We start from the raw sequence: 733 nt of genomic DNA on the forward strand, positions 1-733 counted from the left end.
TTTTTTCTTCGTTTTATTTGCTTTTTTCTTTTTAAATTTGCTGTTTTACCCTAACCCTAACCCTATCACCGATAGAATTGTTTCAGAATCGTTTGTTTATGTAGTCGGCACTTAATGTATATCGGCTGAATGGACGTCAGTGATTGGTTGAAATTACAGAAGTACGACAACTTTAACATGGAATAACTTAGGGATTTCTTTTTTTTTTAAAGAAGACTAAGAGAAAAAGATGTTTATATGACACATTCTACCAGTGTTCCAAGTTTCAAAGTGTTTCGTTAATGAAAAATGTGGCCCCCGTTTTAAAAAAGATCCTATATTTGTTTTATCATAAATACAAAACAACACCACGGAGGAATCGACGTGAGCTTAAATAATAAACCGCTATTGGTGAACTGCGATAGGTACACCACGATATGGTGAGAGATTACTATATATAAGATTGATGACCAATAATATATATATATATATATTCTTTTATTCTTTTGTTCTTTTATTTTTGCTACTTGTTTCAGTATATTTGACTGTGGCCATGCTAGACCACCGACTTTAGTCGAACAAATCGATCCCAGGACTTAATATATCTGTTTCATTTGCCGAAGGGCTAAGTTACGGGGACATAAATACACCAGCATCGGTTGCCAAGCGATGGGGCTGGGGACAAACACAGACACAGACACACACACACACACACACACACACACACACACACACACACACACACACACACACA

Source organism: Octopus bimaculoides, chromosome 2 (genome assembly GCF_001194135.2).
Source record: "Octopus bimaculoides isolate UCB-OBI-ISO-001 chromosome 2, ASM119413v2, whole genome shotgun sequence".
Lineage (NCBI taxonomy): Eukaryota > Metazoa > Mollusca > Cephalopoda > Octopoda > Octopodidae > Octopus > Octopus bimaculoides.